This window comes from Amblyomma americanum, chromosome 6 (assembly GCF_052857255.1).
Source record: "Amblyomma americanum isolate KBUSLIRL-KWMA chromosome 6, ASM5285725v1, whole genome shotgun sequence".
Taxonomy (NCBI): Eukaryota; Metazoa; Arthropoda; class Arachnida; order Ixodida; family Ixodidae; genus Amblyomma; species Amblyomma americanum.
Window position 1 is genome coordinate 122,059,378 of NC_135502.1, and position 18,779 is coordinate 122,078,156.

The 18,779-nt window shown below is 48.5% G+C and overlaps 1 non-coding gene across 1 annotated transcript; it reads left to right on the forward strand.

Moving 5' to 3' along the window:
- Positions 1-487: 487 nt before the first annotated feature.
- Positions 488-561, forward strand: TRNAS-CGA (transfer RNA serine (anticodon CGA)). Its single transcript has one exon. It is a non-coding gene; the product is annotated as a tRNA-Ser (tRNA).
- Positions 562-18,779: the final 18,218 nt, after the last annotated feature.

Below are 18,779 nucleotides of genomic sequence, written 5' to 3' on the forward strand. Positions count from 1 at the left end.
TAGCTCAGTTGGTAAGAGCACCGGACGCGATATTCGGAGGTCGTGGGTTCGGATCCCACCGGCGGCATGGTTGGTTTTCTTCTGCTTTATAAGTAATTTTCTTTAAGCGATTTATTAATCTAAGTATTATTATCCCACTGATAAGCATAACACATAACAAAAATTAACGTTCCCCAATGCACTTTGGTTTCGGTGACTGTTGGCTCCCTTCATAAATTTCTCAAACGGGCCCCTCATTTCATTTAACTTGTCTGCAAATAGCTTAACGAGGGTCTCGGTTCTGGCAGTCTTGATGCCATAGGTAGTATAAGAGGGCTCTCGCACAGTTTCCGCCCTCGCCGTTAGATGACGTTCTACATCACGCTCGCGGTATTACAGGACGTGCTACGTCCGCCGCTATGGTCGAGGGTGGCGCTGGTGAACACTCTCAAGGCTCGCTTACACCCAGTAAACATAAATACCCACGAGAGCAGCAGATTGGACAGCCGTCGCCGTAGCTCAGTTGGTAAGAGCACCGGACGCGATATTCGGAGGTCGTGGGTTCGAATCCCACCGGCGGCATGGTTGTTTTTCTGCTGCTTTATAAGTAATTTTCTTTAGGCGATTTATTAATCTAAGTATTAGTATCCCACTGATAAGCATAACACATAAAAAAAAAATTAACGTTCCCCTATGCACCTTGGTTTCGGTGACTGTTGGCTCCCTTCATAAATTTGTCAAACGGGCCCCTCATTTCATTAAACTTGTCTGCTAATAGCTTAACGAGGGTCTCGGTTCTGGCAGCCTTAATGCCATAGGTAGCATAAGAGGGCTCTCGCACAGTTTCCGCCCTCGCCTTTAGATTACGTTCTACGTCACGCTCGCGGTATTACAGGACGTGCTACGTTCGCCGGTATGGTCGAGGGTGGCGCTGGTGAACACTCTCAAGGCTCGCTTACACCCAGTAAACATAAATACCCACGAGAGCAGCAGATTGGACAGCCGTCGCCGTAGCTCAGTTGGTAAGAGCACCGGACGCGATATTCGGAGGTCGTGGGTTCGGATCCCACCGGCGGCATTGTTGTTTTTTCTGCTGCTTTATAAGTAATTTTCTTTAAGCGACTTAATAATCTAAGTATTATTATCCCACTGATAAGCATAACACATAAAAAAAAATTAACGTTCCCCTATGCACCTTGGTTTCGGTGACTGTTGGCTCCCTTCATACATTTGTCAAACGGGCCCCTCATTTCATTTAACTTGTCTGCTAATAGCCTAACGAGGGTCTCGGTTCTGGCAGTCTTGATGCCATAGCTAGCATAAGAGGGTTCTCGCACAGTTTCCGCCCTCGCCGTTAGATGACGTTCTACCTCACGCTCGCGGTATTACAGGACGTGCTACGTTCACCGCTATGGTCGAGGGTGGCCTGTTGAACACTCTCAAGGCTCGCTTACACCCAGTAAACATAAACACCCACGAGAGCAGCAGATTGGACAGCCGTCGCCGTAGCTCAGTTGGTAAGAGCACCGGACGCGATATTCGGAGGTCGTGGGTTCGGATCCCACCGGCGGCATGGTAGTTTTTCTGCTGCTTTATAAGTAATTTTCTTTAAGCGATTTATTATTCTAAGTATTATTATCCCACTGATAAGCATAATACATAAAAAAAATTAACGTTCCCCTATGCACCTTGGTTTCGGTGACTGTTGGCTCCCTTCATAAATTTCTCAAACGGGCCCCTCATTTCATTTAACTTGTCTGCTAATAGCTTAACGAGGGTCTTGGTTCTGGCAGTCTTGATGCCATAGGAAGCATAAGAAGGCTCTGGCACAGTTTCCGCCCTCGCCGTTAGATTACGTTCTACGTCACGCTCGCGGTATTACAGGACGTTCTACGTCCGCCGCCATGGTCGAGGGTGGCGCTGGTGAACACTCTCAACGCTCGCTTACACCCAGTAAACATAAATACCCACGAGAGCAGCAGATTGGAGAGCCGTCGCCGTAGCTCATTTGGTAAAAGCACCGGACGCGATATTCGGAAGTGTGGGTTCGGATCCCACCGGCGGCATGGTTGTTTTTCTGCTCTTTATAAATAATTTTGTTTAACCAATTTATTAATCTAAGTATTATTATCCCACTGATAAGCATAACACAAAAAAATTAAGGCTCCCCTATGCACCTTGGTTTCGGTGACTGTTGGCTCCCTTCATAAATTTGTCAAACGGGCCCCTCATTTTATTTAACTTCTCTGATAATAGCTCAACGAGGGTCTCGGTTCTGGCAGTCTTGATGCCATAGGTAGCATAAGAGGGCTCTCGCACAGTTTCCGCCCTCGCCTTTAGATGACGTTCTACGTCACGCTCGCGGTATTACAGGACGTACTACGTCCGCCGGTATGGTCGAGGGTGGCGCTGGTGAACACTCTCAAGGCTCGCTTACACCCAGTAAACATAAATACCCACGAGAGCAGCAGATTGGACAGCCGTCGCCGTAGCTCAGTTGGTAAGAGCACCGGACGCGATATTCGGAGGTCGTGGGTTCGGATCCCACCGGCGGCATGGTTGGTTTTCTGCTGCTTTATAAGTAATTTTCTTTAAGCGATTTATTAATCTAAGTATTATTATCCCACTGATAAGCATAATACATAAAAAAAATTAACGTTCCCCTATGCACCTTGGTTTCGGTGACTGTTGGCTCCCTTCATAAATTTCTCAAACGGGCCCCTCATTTCATTTAACTTGTCTGCTAATAGCTTAACGAGGGTCTTCGTTCTGGCAGTCTTGATGCCATAGGTAGCATAAGAGGGCTCTGGCACAGTTTCCGCCCTCGCCGTTAGATGACGTTCTACGTCACGCTCGCGGTATTACAGGACGTTCTACGTCCGCCGCCATGGTCGAGGGTGGCGCTGGTGAACACTCTCAACGCTCGCTTACACCCAGTAAACATAAATACCCACGAGAGCAGCAGATTGGAGAGCCGTCGCCGTAGCTCATTTGGTAAAAGCACCGGACGCGATATTCGGAGGTGTGGGTTCGGATCCCACCGGCGGCATGGTTGTTTTTCTGCTGCTTTATAAGTAATTTTGTTTAAGCGATTTATTAATCTAAGTATTATTATCCCACTGATAAGCATAACACAAAAAAAATTAACGTTCCCCTATGCACCTTGGTTTCGGTGACTGTTGGCTCCCTTCATACATTTGTCAAACGGGCCCCTCATTTCATTTAACTTGTCTGCTAATAGCTTAACGAGGGTCTCGGTTCAGGCAGCCTTGATGCCATAGGTAGCATAAGAGGGCTCTCGCACAGTTTCCGCCCTCGCCGTTAGATGACGTTCTACGGCACGCTCGCGGTATTACAGGACGTGCTACGTCCGCCGCTATGGTCGAGGGTAGCGCTGGGGAACACTCTCAAGGCTCGCTTACACCCAGTAAACATAAATACCCACGAGAGCAGCAGATTGGACAGCCGTCGCCATAGCTCAGTTGGTAAGAGCACCGGACGCGATATTCGGAGGTCGTGGGTTCGGATCCCACCGGCGGCATGGTTGTTTTTCTGCTGCTTTATAAGTAATTTTCTTTAAACGATTTATTAATCTAAGTATTATTATCCCACTGATAAGCATAACACATAAAAAAAATTAAGGCTCCCCTATGCACCTTGGTTTCGGTGACTGTTGGCTCCCTTCATAAATTTGTCAAACGGGCCCCTCATTTTATTTAACTTCTCTGATAATAGCTTAACGAGGGTCTCGGTTCTGGCAGTCTTGATGCCATAGGTAGCATAAGAGGGCTCTCGCACAGTTTCCGCCCTCGCCTTTAGATGACGTTCTACGTCACGCTCGCGGTATTACAGGACGTACTACGTCCGCCGGTATGGTCGAGGGTGGCGCTGGTGAACACTCTCAAGGTTCGCTTACACCCAGTAAACATAAATACCCACGAGAGCAGCAGATTGGACAGCCGTCGCCGTAGCTCAGTTGGTAAGAGCACCGGACGCGATATTCGGAGGTCGTGGGTTCGGATCCCACCGGCGGCATGGTTGGTTTTCTGCTGCTTTATAAGTAATTTTCTTTAAGCGATTTATTAATCTAAGTATTATTATCCCACTGATAAGCATAACACATAAAAAAAATTAACGTTCCCCTATGCACCTTGGTTTCGGTGACTGTTGGCTCCCTTCATAAATTTCTCTAACGGGCCCCTCATTTCATTTAACTTGTCTGCAAATAGCTTAACGAGGGTCTCGGCTCTGGCAGTCTTGATGCCATAGGTAGCATAAGAGGGCTCTCGCAGTTTCCGCCCTCGCCGTTAGATGACGTTCTACGTCACGCTCGCGGTATTACAGGACGTTCTACGTCCGCAGCCATGGTCGAGGGTGGCGCTGGTGAACACTCTCAACGCTCGCTTACACCCAGTAAACATAAATACCCACGAGAGCAGCAGATTGGACAGCCGTCGCCGTAGCTCAGTTGGTAAGAGCACCGGAGGCGATATTCGGAGGTCGTGGGTTCGGATCCCGCCGGTGGCATGGTTGTTTTTCTGCTGCTTTATAAGTAATTTTCTTTAAGCGATTTATTAATCTAAGTATTATTATCCCACTGATAAGCATAACACATAAAAAAAATTAACGTTCCCCTATGCACCTTGGTTTCGGTGACTGTTGGCTCCCTTCATACATTTGTCAAACGGGCCCCTCATTTCATTTAACTTGTCTGCTAATAGCTTAACGAGGGTCTCGGTTCTGGCAGTCTTGATGCCATAGGTAGCTTAAGAGGGCTCTCCCACAGTTTCCGCCCTCGTTGTTAGATGACGTTCTACGTCACGCTCGCGGTATTACAGGACGTGCTACGTCCGCCGCTATGGTCGAGGGTGGCGCTGGTGAACACTCTCAAGGCTCGCTTACACCCAGTGAACATAAATACCCACGAGAGCAGCAGATTGGACAGCCGTCGCCGTAGCTCAGTTGGTAAGAGCACCGGACGCGTTATTCGGAGGTCGTGGGTTCGGATCCCACCGGCGGCATTGTTGATTTTTCTGCTGCTTTATAAGTAATTTTCTTTAAGCGACTTATTAATCTAAGTATATTATCCCACTGATAAGCATAACACATAAAAAAAATTAACGTTCCCCTATGCACCTTGGTTTCGGTGACTGTTGTCTCCCTACATACATTTGTCAAACGGGCCCCTCGTTTCATTTAACTTGTCTGCTAATAGCTTAACGAGGGTCTCGGTTCTGGCAGTCTTGATGCCATAGCTAGCATAAGAGGGTTCTCGCACAGTTTCCGCCCTCGCCGTTAGATGACGTTCTACCTCACGCTCGCGGTATTACAGGACGTGCTACGTTCGCCGCTATGGTCGAGGGTGGCCTGTTGAACACTCTCAAGGCTCGCTTACACCCAGTAAACATAAATACCCACGAGAGCAGCAGATTGGACAGCCGTCGCCGTAGCTCAGTTGGTAAGAGCACCGGACGCGATATTCGGAGGTCGTGGGTTCGGATCCCACCGTCGGCATGGTTGTTTTTCTGCTGCTTTATAAGTAATTTTCTTTAAGCGATTTATTAATCTAAGTATTATTATCCCACTGATAAGCATAACACATAAAAAAAAATTAACGTTCCCCTATGCACCTTGGTTTCGGTGACTGCTGGCTCCCTTCATAAATTTGTCAAACGGGCCCCCTCATTTCATTTAACTTGTCTGCTAATAGCTTAACGAGGGTCTCGGTTCAGGCAGTCTTGATGCCATAGGTAGCATAAGAGGGCTCTCGCACAGTTTCCGCCCTCGCCGTTAGATGACGTTCTACGGCACGCTCGCGGTATTACAGGACGTGCTACGTCAGCCGCTATGGTCGAGGGTGACGCTGGTGAACACTCTCAAGGCTCGCTTACACCCAGTAAACATAAATAGCCACGAGAGCAGCAGATTGGATAGCCGTCGCCGTAGCTCAGTTGGTAAGAGCACCGGACGCGATATTCGGAGGTCGTGGGTTCGGATCCCACCGTCGGCATGGGTGTTTTCCTGCTGCTTTATAAGTAATTTTCTTTAAGCGATTTATTAATCTAAGTATTATTATCCCACTGATAAGCATAACACATAAAAAAAATTAACGTTCCCCTATGCACCTTGCTTTCGGTGACTGTTGGCTCCCTTCATAAATTTGTCAAACGGGCCCCTCATTCCATTTAACTTGTCTGCTAATAGCTTAACGAGGGTCTCGGTTCAGGCAGTCTTGATGCCATAGGTAGCATAAGAGGGCTCTCGCACAGTTTCCGCCCTCGCCGTTAGATGACGTTCTACGGCACGCTCGCGGTATTACAGGACGTGCTACGTCCGCCGCTATGGTCGAGGGTGGCGCTGGTGAACACTCTCAAGGCTCGCTTACACCCAGTAAACATAAATAGCCACGAGAGCAGCAGATTGGACAGCCGTCGCCGTAGCTCAGTTGGTAAGAGCACCGGACGCGATATTCGGAGGTCGTGGGTTCGGATCCCACCGGCGGCATGGTTGTTTTTCTGCTGCTTTATAAGCAATTTTCTTTAAGCGATTTATTAATCTAAATATTTTTATCCCACTGATAAGCATAACACAAAAAATTAGCGTTCCTCTATGCACCTTGGTTTCGGAGACTGTTGGCTCCCTTCATAAATTTGTCAAACGGGCCCCTCATTTCCTTTAACTTGTCTGCTAATAGCTTAACGAGTGTCTCGGTTCTGGCAGTCTTGATGCCATAGGTAGCATAAGAGGGCTCTCGCACAGTTTCCGCCCTCGCCGTTAGATGACGTTCTACGTCACGCTCGTGGTGTTACAGGATGTGCTACGTCCGCCGCTATGGTCGAGGGTGGCGCTTGTGAACACTCTCAAGGCTCGCTTACACCCAGTAAACATAAATACCCACGAGAGCAGCATATTGGACAGCCGTCGTCGTAGCTCAGTTGGTAAGAGCACCGGACGCGATATTCGGCGGTCGTGGGTTCGGATCCCACCGGCGGCATGGTTGTTTTTCTGCTGCTTTATAAGTAATTTTCTTTAGGCGATTTATTAATCTAAGTATTATTATCCCACTGATAAGCATAACACATAAAAAAAAATTAACGTTCCCCTATGCACCTTGGTTTCGGTGACTGTTGGCTCCCTTCATAAATTTGTCAAACGGGCCCCTCATTTGATTTAACTTGTCTGCTAATAGCTTAACGAGGGTCTCGGTTCAGGCAGTCTTGATGCCATAGGTAGCATAAGAGGGCTCTCGCACAGTTTCCGCCCTCGCCGTTAGATGACGTTCTACGGCACGCTCGCGGTATTACAGGACGTGCTACGTCCGCCGCTATGGTCGAGGGTGGCGCTGGTGAACACTCTCAAGGCTCGCTTACACCCAGTAAACATAAATAGCCACGAGAGCAGCAGATTGGACAGCCGTCGCCGTAGCTCAGTTGGTAAGAGCACCGGACGCGATATTCGGTGGTCGTGGGTTCGGATCCCACCGGCGGCATGGTTGTTTTTCTGCTGCTTTATAAGCAATTTTCTTTAAGCGATTTATTAATCTAAATATTATTATCCCACTGATAAGCATAACACAAAAAATTAGCGTTCCTCTATGCACCTTGGTTTCGGAGACTGTTGGCTCCCTTCATAAATTTGTCAAACGGGCCCCTCATTTCCTTTAACTTGTCTGCTAATAGCTTAACGAGTGTCTCGGTTCTGGCAGTCTTGATGCCATAGGTAGCATAAGAGGGCTCTCGCACAGTTTCCGCCCTCGCCGTTAGATGACGTTCTACGTCACGCTCGTGGTGTTACAGGATGTGCTACGTCCGCCGCTATGGTCGAGGGTGGCGCTTGTGAACACTCTCAAGGCTCGCTTACACCCAGTAAACATAAATACCCACGAGAGCAGCATATTGGACAGCCGTCGTCGTAGCTCAGTTGGTAAGAGCACCGGACGCGATATTCGGCGGTCGTGGGTTCGGATCCCACCGGCGGCATGGTTGTTTTTCTGCTGCTTTATAAGTAATTTTCTTTAGGCGATTTATTAATCTAAGTATTATTATCCCACTGATAAGCATAACACATAAAAAAAAATTAACGTTCCCCTATGCACCTTGGTTTCGGTGACTGTTGGCTCCCTTCATAAATTTGTCAAACGGGCCCCTCATTTGATTTAACTTGTCTGCTAATAGCTTAACGAGGGTCTCGGTTCAGGCAGTCTTGATGCCATAGGTAGCATAAGAGGGCTCTCGCACAGTTTCCGCCCTCGCCGTTAGATGACGTTCTACGGCACGCTCGCGGTATTACAGGACGTGCTACGTCCGCCGCTATGGTCGAGGGTGGCGCTGGTGAACACTCTCAAGGCTCGCTTACACCCAGTAAACATAAATAGCCACGAGAGCAGCAGATTGGACAGCCGTCGCCGTAGCTCAGTTGGTAAGAGCACCGGACGCGATATTCGGAGGTCGTGGGTTCGGATCCCACCGGCGGCATGGTTGTTTTTCTGCTGCTTTATAAGCAATTTTCTTTAAGCGATTTATTAATCTAAATATTATTATCCCACTGATAAGCATAACACAAAAAAATTAGCGTTCCTCTATGCACCTTGGTTTCGGTGACTGTTGGCTCCCTTCATAAAATTGTCAAACGGGCCCCTCATTTCCTTTAACTTGTCTGCTAATAGCTTAACGAGTGTCTCGGTTCTGGCAGTCTTGATGCCATAGGTAGCATAAGAGGGCTCTCGCACAGTTTCCGCCCTCGCCGTTAGATGACGTTCAACGTCACGCTCGCGGTGTTACAGGATGTGCTACGTCCGCCGCTATGGTCGAGGGTGGCGCTTGTGAACACTCTCAAGGCTCGCTTACACCCAGTAAACATAAATACCCACGAGAGCAGCAGATTGGACAGCCGTCGCCGTAGCTCAGTTGGTAAGAGCACCGGACGCGATATTCGGAGGTCGTGGGTTCGGATCCCACCGGCGGCATGGTTGTTTTTCTGCTGCTTTATAAGTAATTTTCTTTAGGCGATTTATTAATCTAAGTATTATTATCCCACTGATAAGCATAACACATAAAAAAAATTAACGTTCCTCTATGCACCTTGGTTTCGGTGACTGTTGGCTCCCTTCATACATTTGTCAAACGGGCCCCTCATTTCATTTAACTTGTCTGCTAATAGCTTAACGAGGGTCTCGGTTCTGGCGGTCTTGATGCCATAGCTAGCATAAGAGGGCTCTCGCACAGTTTCCGCCCTCGCCGTTAGATGACGTTCTACGTCACGCTCACGGTATTACAGGACGTTCTACGTCCGCCGCCATAGTCGATGGTGGCGCTGGTGAACACTCTCAACGCTCGCTTACACCCAGTAAAAATAAATACCCACGAGAGCAGCATATTGGAGAGCCGTCGCTGTAGCTCAGTTGGTAAAAGCACCGGACGCGATATTCGGAGCTGCGGGTTCGGATCCCACCGGCGGCATGGTTGTTTTTCTGCTGCTTTATAAGTAAATTTGTTTAAGCGATTTATTAATCTAAGTATTATTATCCCACTGATAAGCATAACACAAAAAAATTAACGTTCCCCTATGCACCTTGGTTTCGGTGACTGTTGGCTCCCTTCATGAATTTGTCAAACGGGCCCCTCATTTCATTTAACTTGTCTGCTAATAGCTTAACGAGGGTCTCGGTTCTGGCAGCCTTGATGCCATAGGTAGCATAAGAGGGCTCTCGCACAGTTTCCGCCCGCGCCGTTAGATGACGTTCTACGTCACGTTCGCGGTATTACAGGACGTGCTACGTCCGCCGCTATGGTCGAGGGTGGCGCTGGTGAACACTCTCAAGGCTCGCTTACACCCAGTAAACATAAATACCCACGAGAGCAGCAGATTGGACAGCCGTCGCCGTAGCTCAGTTGGTAAGAGCACCGGACGCGATATTCGGAGGTCGCGGGTTCGGATCCCACCGGCGGCATGGTTGTTTTTCTGCTGCTTTATAAGTAATTTTGTTTAGGCGATTTATTAATCTAAGTATTACTATCCCACTGATAAGCATAACACAAAAAAAATTAACGTTCCCCTATGCACCTTGGTTTCGGTGACTGTTGGCTCCCTTCATACATTTGTCAAACGGGCCCCTCATTTCATTTAACTTGTCTGCTAATAGCTTAACGAGGGTCTCGGTTCTGGCAGTCTTGATGCCATAGGTAGCTTAAGAGGGCTCTCCCACAGTTTCCGCCCTCGTCGGTAGATGACGTTCTACCTCACGCTCGCGGTATTACAGGACGTGCTACGTTCGCCGCTATGGTCGAGGGTGGCCTGTCGAACACTCTCAAGGCTCGCTTACACCCAGTAAACATAAATACCCACGAGAGCAGCAGATTGGACAGCCGTCGCCGTAGCTCAGTTGGTAAGAGCACCGGACGCGATATTCGGAGGTCGTGGGTTCGGATCCCACCGTCGGCATGGGTGTTTTCCTGCTGCTTTATAAGTAATTTTCTTTAAGCGATTTATTAATCTAAGTATTATTATCCCACTGATAAGCATAACACAAAAAAAAAATTAACGTTCCCCTATGCGCCTTGGTTTCGGTGACTGTTGGCTCCCTTCATAAATTTGTCAAACGGGCCCCTCATTCCATTTAACTTGTCTGCTAATAGCTTAACGAGGGTCTCGGTTCAGGCAGTCTTGATGCCATAGGTAGCATAAGAGGGCTCTCGCACAGTTTCCGCCCTCGCCGTTAGATGACGTTCTACGGCACGCTCGCGGTATTACAGGACGTGCTACGTCCGCCGCTATGGTCGAGGGTGGCGCTGGTGAACACTCTCAAGGCTCGCTTACACCCAGTAAACATAAATAGCCACGAGAGCAGCAGATTGGACAGCCGTCGCCGTAGCTCAGTTGGTAAGAGCACCGGACGCGATATTCGGAGGTCGTGGGTTCGGATCCCACCGGCGGCATGGTTGTTTTTCTGCTGCTTTATAAGCAATTTTCTTTAAGCGATTTATTAATCTAAATATTTTTATCCCACTGATAAGCATAACACAAAAAATTAGCGTTCCTCTATGCACCTTGGTTTCGGTCACTGTTGGCTCCCTTCATAAATTTGTCAAACGGGCCCCTCATTTGATTTAACTTGTCTGCTAATAGCTTAACGAGGGTCTCGGTTCAGGCAGTCTTGATGCCATAGGTAGCATAAGAGGGCTCTCGCACAGTTTCCGCCCTCGCCGTTAGATGACGTTCTACGGCACGCTCGCGGTATTACAGGACGTGCTACGTCCGCCGCTATGGTCGAGGGTGGCGCTGGTGAACACTCTCAAGGCTCGCTTACACCCAGTAAACATAAATAGCCACGAGAGCAGCAGATTGGACAGCCGTCGCCGTAGCTCAGTTGGTAAGAGCACCGGACGCGATATTCGGAGGTCGTGGGTTCGGATCCCACCGGCGGCATGGTTGTTTTTCTGCTGCTTTATAAGCAATTTTCTTTAAACGATTTATTAATCTAAATATTATTATCCCACTGATAAGCATAACACAAAAAATTAGCGTTCCTCTATGCACCTTGGTTACGGTGACTGTTGGCTCCCTTCATAAATTTGTCAAACGGGCCCCTCATTTCCTTTAACTTGTCTGCTAAAAGCTTAACGAGTGTCTCGGTTCTGGCAGTCTTGATGCCATAGGTAGCATAAGAGGGCTCTCGCACAGTTTCCGCCCTCGCCGTTAGATGACGGTCTACGTCACGCTCGCGCTGTTACAGGATGTGCTAAGTCCGCCGCTATGTTCGAGGGTGGCGCTTGTGAACACTCTCAAGGCTCGCTTACACCCAGTAAACATAAATACCCACGGGAGCAGCAGATTGGACAGCCGTCGCCGTAGCTCAGTTGGTAAGAGCACCGGACGCGATATTCGGAGGTCGTGGGTTCGGATCCCACCGGTGGCATGGTTGTTTTTCTGCTGCTTTATAAGTAATTTTCTTTAAGCGATTTATTAATCTAAGTATTATTATCCCACTGTTAAGCATAACACATAAAAAAAATTAACGTTCCCCTATCCACCTTGGTTTCGGTGACTGTTGGCTCCGTTCATAATTTTCTCAAACGGGCCCCTCATTTCATTTAACTTGTCTGCTAATAGCTTAACGAGGGTCTTGGTTCTGGCAGTCTTGATGCCATAGGTAGCATAAGAGGGCTCTCGCACAGTTTCCGCCCTCGCCGTTAGATGACGTTCTACGTCACGCTCGCGGTATTACAGGACGTTCTACGTCCGCCGCCATGGTCGATGGTGGCGCTGGTGAACACTCTCAACGCTCGCTTACACCCAGTAAAAATAAATACCCACGAGAGCAGCATATTGGAGAGCCGTCGCTGTAGCTCAGTTGGTAAAAGCACCGGACGCGATATTCGGAGCTGCGGGTTCGGATCCCACCGGCGGCATGGTTGTTTTTCTGCTGCTTTATAAGTAAATTTGTTTAAGCGATTTATTAATCTAAGTATTATTATCCCACTGATAAGCATAACACAAAAAAATTAACGTTCCCCTATGCACCTTGGTTTCGGTGACTGTTGGCTCCCTTCATGAATTTGTCAAACGGGCCCCTCATTTCATTTAACTTGTCTGCTAATAGCTTAACGAGGGTCTCGGTTCTGGCAGCCTTGATGCCATAGGTAGCATAAGAGGGCTCTCGCACAGTTTCCGCCCGCGCCGTTAGATGACGTTCTACGTCACGTTCGCGGTATTACAGGACGTGCTACGTCCGCCGCTATGGTCGAGGGTGGCGCTGGTGAACACTCTCAAGGCTCGCTTACACCCAGTAAACATAAATACCCACGAGAGCAGCAGATTGGACAGCCGTCGCCGTAGCTCAGTTGGTAAGAGCACCGGACGCGATATTCGGAGGTCGCGGGTTCGGATCCCACCGGCGGCATGGTTGTTTTTCTGCTGCTTTATAAGTAATTTTGTTTAGGCGATTTATTAATCTAAGTATTACTATCCCACTGATAAGCATAACACAAAAAAATTAACGTTCCCCTATGCACCTTGGTTTCGGTGACTGTTGGCTCCCTTCATACATTTGTCAAACGGGCCCCTCATTTCATTTAACTTGTCTGCTAATAGCTTAACGAGGGTCTCGGTTCTGGCAGTCTTGATGCTATAGGTAGCTTAAGAGGGCTCTCCCACAGTTTCCGCCCTCGTTGTTAGATGACGTTCTACGTCACGCTCGCGGTATTACAGGACGTGCTACGTCCGCCGCTATGGTCGAGGGTGGCGCTGGTGAACACTCTCAAGGCTCGCTTACACCCAGTAAACATAAATACCCACGAGAGCAGCAGATTGGACAGCCGTCGCCGTAGCTCAGTTGGTAAGAGCACCGGACGCGATATTCGGAGGTCGTGGGTTCGGATCCCACCGGCGGCATGGTTGGTTTTCTGCTGCTTTATAAGTAATTTTCTTTAAGCGATTTATTAATCTAAGTATTATTATCCCACTGATAAGCATAACACATAAAAAAAAATTAACGTTCCCCTATGCACCTTGGTTTCGGTGACTGTTGGCTCCCTTCATAAATTTCTCAAACGGGCCCCTCATTTCATTTAACTTGTCTGCAAATAGCTTAACGAGGGTCTCGGTTATGGCAGTCTTGATGCCATAGGTAGCATAAGAGGGCTCTCGCACAGTTTCCGCCCTCGCCGTTAGATGACGTTCTACGTCACGCTCGCGGTATTACAGGACGTTCTACGTCCGCCGCCATGGTCGAGGGTGGCGCTGGTGAACACTCTCAACGCTCGCTTACACCCAGTAAACATAAATACCCACGAGAGCAGCAGATTGGACAGCCGTCGCCGCAGCTCAGTTGGTAAGAGCACCGGACGCGATATTCGGAGGTCGTGGGTTCGGATCCCACTGGCGGCATGGTTGTTTTTCTGCTGCTTTATAAGTAATTTTCTTTCAGCGATTTATTAATCTAAGTATTATTATCCCACTGATAAGCATAACACATAAAGAAAATTAACGTTCCCCTATGCACCTTGGTTTCTTTGACTGTTGGCTCCCTTCATAAATTTGTCAAACGGGCCCCTCATTTCATTTAACTTGTCTGCTAATAGCTTAACGAGGGTCTCGGTTCTGGCAGTCTTGATTCCATAGGTAGCATAAGAGGGCTCTCGCGCAGTTTCCGCCCTCGCCGTTAGATGACGTTCTACATCACGCTCGCGGTATTACAGGACGTGCTACGTCCGCCGCTATGGTCGAGGGTGGCGCTGGTGAACACTCTCAAGGCTCGCTTACACCCAGTAAACATAAATACCCACGAGAGCAGCAGATTGGACAGCCGTCGCCGTAGCTCAGTTGGTAAGAGCACCGGACGCGATATTCGGAGGGTGTGGGTTCGGATCCCACCGGCGGCATGGTGGTTTTTCTGCTGCTTTATAATTTTCTTTAAGCCATTTATTAATCTAAGTATTATTATTCCACTGTTAAGCATAACACATAAAAAAAATTAACGTTCCCCTATGCACCTTGGTTTCGGTGACTGTTGGCTCCCTTTATAAATTTGTCAAACGGGCCCCTCAATTCATTTAACTTGTCTGCTAATAGCTTAACGAGGGTCTCGGTTCTGGCAGTCTTGATGCCATAGGTAGCATAAGAGGGCTCTCGCACAGTTTCCGCCCTCGCCGTTAGATGACGTTCTACGTCACGCTCGCGGTATTACAGGACGTGCTACGTCCGCCGCTATGGTCGAGGGTGGCGCTGGTGAACACTCTCAAGGCTCGCGTACACCCAGTAAACATAAATACCCACGAGAGCAGCAGATTGGACAGCCGTCGCCGTAGCTCAGTTGGTAAGAGCACCGGACGCGATATTCGGAGGTAGTGGGTTCGGATCCCACCGGCACCATGGTTGTTTTTCTGCTGCTTTATAAGTAATTTTCTTTAAGCGATTTATTAATCTAAGTATTATTATCCCACTGATAAGCATAACACATAAAAAAATTAACGTTCCCTTTGCACCTTGGTTTCGGTGACTGTTGGCTCCCTTCATAAATCTGTCAAACGGGCCCCTCATTTCATTTAACTTGTCTGCTAATAGCTTAACGAGGGTCTCGGTTCTGGCAGTCTTGACGCCATAGGTAGCATAAGAGGGCTCTTGCACAGTTTCCGCCCTCGCCGTTAGATGACGTTCTACGGCACGCTCGCGGTATTACAGGACGTGCTACGTCCGCCGCTATGGTCGAGGGTGGCGCTGGTGAACACTCTCAAGGCTCGCTTACACCCAGCAAACATAAATACCCACGAGAGCAGCAGATTGGACAGCCGTCGCCGTAGCTCAGTTAGTAAGAGCACCGGACGCGATATTCGGAGGTCGTGGGTTCGGATCCCACCGGCGGCATGGTTGGTTTTCTGCTGCTTTATAAGTAATTTTCTTTAAGCGATTTATTAATCTAAGTATTATTATCCCACTGATAAGCATAACACATAAAAAAAAATTAACGTTCCCCTATGCACCTTGGTTTCGGTGACTGTTGGCTCCCTTCATAAATTTCTCAAACGGGCCCCTCATTTCATTTAACTTGTCTGCAAATAGCTTAACGAGGGTCTCGGTTATGGCAGTCTTGATGCCATAGGTAGCATAAGAGGGCTCTCGCACAGTTTCCGCCCTCGCCGTTAGATGACGTTCTACGTCACGCTCGCGGTATTACAGGACGTTCTACGTCCGCCGCCATGGTCGAGGGTGGCGCTGGTGAACACTCTCAACGCTCGCTTACACCCAGTAAACATAAATACCCACGAGAGCAGCAGATTGGACAGCCGTCGCCGCAGCTCAGTTGGTAAGAGCACCGGACGCGATATTCGGAGGTCGTGGGTTCGGATCCCACTGGCGGCATGGTTGTTTTTCTGCTGCTTTATAAGTAATTTTCTTTCAGCGATTTATTAATCTAAGTATTATTATACCACTGATAAGCATAACACATAAAGAAAATTAACGTTCCCCTATGCACCTTGGTTTCTTTGACTGTTGGCTCCCTTCATAAATTTGTCAAACGGGCCCCTCATTTCATTTAACTTGTCTGCTAATAGCTTAACGAGGGTCTCGGTTCTGGCAGTCTTGATTCCATAGGTAGCATAAGAGGGCTCTCGCGCAGTTTCCGCCCTCGCCGTTAGATGACGTTCTACATCACGCTCGCGGTATTACAGGACGTGCTACGTCCGCCGCTATGGTCGAGGGTGGCGCTGGTGAACACTCTCAAGGCTCGCTTACACCCAGTAAACATAAATACCCACGAGAGCAGCAGATTGGACAGCCGTCGCCGTAGCTCAGTTGGTAAGAGCACCGGACGCGATATTCGGAGGGTGTGGGTTCGGATCCCACCGGCGGCATGGTGGTTTTTTCTGCTGCTTTATAATTTTCTTTAAGCGATTTATTAATCTAAGTATTATTATCCCACTGTTAAGCATAACACATAAAAAAAATTAACGTTCCCCTATGCACCTTGGTTTCGGTGACTGTTGGCTCCCTTCATAAATTTGTCAAACGGGCCCCTCGATTCATTTAACTTGTCTGCTAATAGCTTAACGAGGGTCTCGGTTCTGGCAGTCTTGATGCCATAGGTAGCATAAGAGGGCTCTCGCACAGTTTCCGCCCTCGCCGTTAGATGACGTTCTACGTCACGCTCGCGGTATTACAGGACGTGCTACGTCCGCCGCTATGGTAGAGGGTGGCGCTGGTGAACACTCTCAAGGCTCGCTTACACCCAGTAAACATAAATACCCACGAGAGCAGCAGATTGGACAGCCGTCGCCGTAGCTCAGTTGGTAAGAGCACCGGACGCGATATTCGGAGGTAGTGGGTTCGGATCCCACCGGCGTTATGGTTGTTTTTCTGCTGCTTTATAAGTAATTTTCCTTAAGCGATTTATTAATCTAAGTATTATTATCCCACTGATAAGCATAACACATAAAAAAAATTAACGTTCCCTTTGCACCTTGGTTTCGGTGACTGTTGGCTCCCTTCATAAATTTCTCAAACGGGCCCCTCATTTCATTTAACTTGTCTGCTATTAGCTTAACGAGGGTCTCGGTTCTGGCAGTCTTGATGCCATAGGTAGCATAAGAGGGCTCTTGCACAGTTTCCGCCCTCGCCGTTAGATGACGTTCTACGGCACGCTCGCGGTATTACAGGACGTGCTACGTCCGCCGCTATGGTCGAGGGTGGCGCTGGTGAACACTCTCAAGGCTCGCTTACACCCAGCAAACATAAATACCCACGAGAGCAGCAGATTGGACAGCCGTCGCCGTAGCTCAGTTGGTAAGAGCACCGGACGCGATATTCGGAGGTCGTGGGTTCGGATCCCACCGGCGGCATGGTTGGTTTTCTGCTGCTTTATAAGTAATTTTCTTTAAGCGATTTATTAATCTAAGTATTATTATCCCACTGATAAGCATAACACATAAAAAAAAAATTAACGTTCCTCTATGCACCTTGGTTTCGGTGACTGTTGGCTCCCTTCATAAATTTCTCAAACGGGCCCCTCAATTCATTTAACTTGTCTGCAAATAGCTTAACGAGGGTCTCGGTTCTGGCAGTCTTGATGCCATAGGTAGCATAAGAGGGCTGTCGCACAGTTTCCGCCCTCGCCGTTAGATGACGTTCTACATCACGCTCGCGGTATTACAGGACGTGCTACGTCCGCCGCTATGGTCGAGGGTGGCGCTGGTGAACACTCTCAAGGCTCGCTTACACCCAGTAAACATAAATACCCACGAGAGCAGCAGATTGGACAGCCGTCGCCGTAGCTCAGTTGGTAAGAGCACCGGACGCGATATTCGGAGGTCGTGTGTTCGGATCCCACCGGCGGCATGGTGGTTTTTTCTGCTACTTTATAATTTTCTTTAAGCGATTTATTAATCTAAGTATTATTATCCCACTGTTAAGCATAACACATAAAAAAAATCAACGTTCCCCAATGCACCTTGCTTTCGGTGACTGTTGGCTCCCTTCATAAATTTGTCATACGGGCCCCTCATTTCATTTAACTTGTCTGCTAATAGCTTAACGAGGGTCTCGGTTCAGGCAGTCTTGATGCCATAGGTAGCATAAGAGGGCTCTCGCACAGTTTCCGCCCTCGCCGTTAGATGATGTTATACGTCACGTTCGCGGTATTACAGGACGTGCTACGTCCGCCGCTATGGTCGAGGGTGGCGCTGGTGAACACTCTCAAGGCTCGTTTACACCCAGTAAACATAAATACCCACGAGAGCAGCAGATTGGACAGCCGTCGCCGTAGCTCAGTTGGTAAGAGCACCGGACGCGATATTCGGAGGTCGTGGGTTCGGATCCCACCGGCGGCATGGTTGGTTTTCTGCTGCTTTATAAGTAATTTTCTTTAAGCGATTTATTAATCTAAGTATTATTATCCCACTGATAAGCATAACACATAAAAAAAAATTAACGTTCCCCTATGCACCTTGGTTTCGGTGACTGTTGGCTCCCTTCATAAATTTCTCAAACGGGCCCCTCATTTCATTTAACTTGTCTGCAAATAGCTTAACGAGGGTCTCGGTTATGGCAGTCTTGATGCCATAGGTAGCATAAGAGGGCTCTCGCACAGTTTCCGCCCTCGCCGTTAGATGACGTTCTACGTCACGCTCGCGGTATTACAGGACGTTCTACGTCCGCCGCCATGGTCGAGGGTGGCGCTGGTGAACACTCTCAACGCTCGCTTACACCCAGTAAACATAAATACCCACGAGAGCAGCACATTGGACAGCCGTCGCCGTAGCTCAGTTGGTAAGAGCACCGGACGCGATATTCGGAGGTCGTGGGTTCGT